Genomic DNA, 2,219 nt, shown 5'->3' on the forward strand with positions numbered 1-2,219 from the left:
ATCACTCTCAAATCCCAGGTGAATGCCCCCAGAATAAACAACATAATTTTCCCTATTTAAATTCTCACACACAATATCAAACACTTGTCTACATTTTGCTACTTTGCCACTGTGTACATCCACAATTTGTCCCAACTGAATTTAAGTTGTTTGCTGAGTTCTGTTTACTAAGTCTTCAAATGCACATATTCAAATACACACTTGGGCACAGAATAGACTAGATTCTTATCAGTTCACGTAGGTATAGAGTATTCCAACATGCAGATAAAGCAGGATTTGCTCGGCTACCTTTACACCAAGGATTTGATTTGTTTCTAAATTTAAGAAAAAAATTATTGGTTTGGATATATGGGTATTTGGCTTGCAAGTATGTCTGTGCAACGCATGTGTGCAGAACCCCTAGAGACCAGAAGAATATGTCCGATGCTCTGGGACTAGAGCTACAGAGAGTTGTGAGCCCTTGTGTGGGTGCTGGGGATCGAATCTGGGTCCTCTGGAAGGGCAGCCAGTGTTCTTAACCGCTGCGCCATCTCTCCTTCCCTGTTTCTGAAGTTTTACTATTGTGAATTAAACTGTCACATATATTCCTGTGGCTGTTTTCCCTCTTCATCTGCTAACTTGGCGCATGCTCTGTAAGGAAGGATTAGTTCATGGGAGGATGGTGAAGAAGGTCATAAGCAAGAAAGGTCACGATCAGATTTTTGTCTTCAAAATGTCTGCCCGGGGATGGTCATCCCTGTGTTGAGATTGCTGCAAACTGGACGTCAAGGTGAGGCACGTGAAGAACCATGCAGTTGACGCCGTAATAATCCGTGTTGCTGGGCAGTCTAACTGAAGAATCCTGCTTAACTGAGTTGCACTGATGAATTTCATCACACCCGTCCAGTGGTTCTTTGGGTTTCTTATTTCACCCTTGCCTGCCTCATTGCTGTGCCGTAAGAAAACGTGCTCTCCGCAAGTGGCCACTCCGAAGAGACCTTTCCTTTGTCCTATGAGAAAACCCTGCTTCAGGACCCCGGGCTTGCCTCAGAAGTGTGGAGGGAAGGCTACAACTGAAGCATTGGCAGTGTCTATGACCTGCGAGGGAGAGCAGAGACATTATCTAGTCTAGACACTGGCTTAGGGGACAGCGTCTCACATTTCTCTTCTGTTTTCATTTGATCCATTGTAATTCTCTTATTATATTTAAGTCCTGGGTTTGCTTCTCTGCCTTTTTAAGTGCTCAAAATGCCCTGGCTCCTCCGTTTATGGACTCCATTTGGCCTAGAAAACAAGGAGGTGACCTTAGTTGTTTCTGTGGGTCTTTGCAGCTCTGACCTCATGGTTCTATGACTCTGTCCACTCTCTGTGGTTGGCAGGACCCAGTCTTGCTCTGACTCAATGTCTTTCCCCTCCATGTTACAGTATTACTCATAGCCTCTCTGAAATGTGTGCTCATGAACTATCCGGGGGCGGTCATTCAGCATTCCTTATACCCCCTAGATGCTCTAAATCATCCGGGCAACTTTTTGAAGTTGTAGTGTTCTCATCAAGGATATCCCTAAGTCACCTTCCTACACCCTATGTAACTCAGCTAGTGGGGGTCAGCTTCGAGCTCTCATCTTCCGCATGACTGAAAATCAGGTGAAAGCCAGTTAACCACGTCGCTAGTATTAGACTCAAAGTTCTCATACATACAGACGTTGTACATCAAGCCAAGAGTTTCTTATGCGGTTCCTACACCAAAGATACAAAAATGTGGGGCTGGCTCAGTAGTTAAGAGCACTGACTGCTCTTCCAGAGGACCCAGGTTCAATTCCCAGCCCCCGTATGGCAGCTCACAACTGTCTGAAAATCCAGTTGCAGGGGATCTGACACCTTCACACCAATGCACATAAAATAAAAGTTAAATAAACCATAAAAAATTGTTAAAAAAAGATACAAAAGCCGGGCGATGGTGGCGCACGCCTTTAATCCCAGCACTCGGGAGGCAGAGGCAGGCGAATCTCTGTGAGTTCGAGACCAGCCTGGTCTACAAGAGCTAGTTCCAGGACAGGCTCCAAAGCCACAGAGAAACCCTGTCTCGAAAAACAAAACAAAACAAAAAAAAGATACAAAAATCTATGGGCAAGAAAAGTCTTCAAATAATTATTTTTAGTTTTATTTTTGTTTTGTTTGTTTTTGTTTTTTGGCGGGGAAAAGGATCTCTCTACATAGCCCTGACTGTCCTAGAATTCACT

Source organism: Chionomys nivalis, chromosome 25 (genome assembly GCF_950005125.1).
Source record: "Chionomys nivalis chromosome 25, mChiNiv1.1, whole genome shotgun sequence".
In the NCBI taxonomy this organism is placed as follows: domain Eukaryota; kingdom Metazoa; phylum Chordata; class Mammalia; order Rodentia; family Cricetidae; genus Chionomys; species Chionomys nivalis.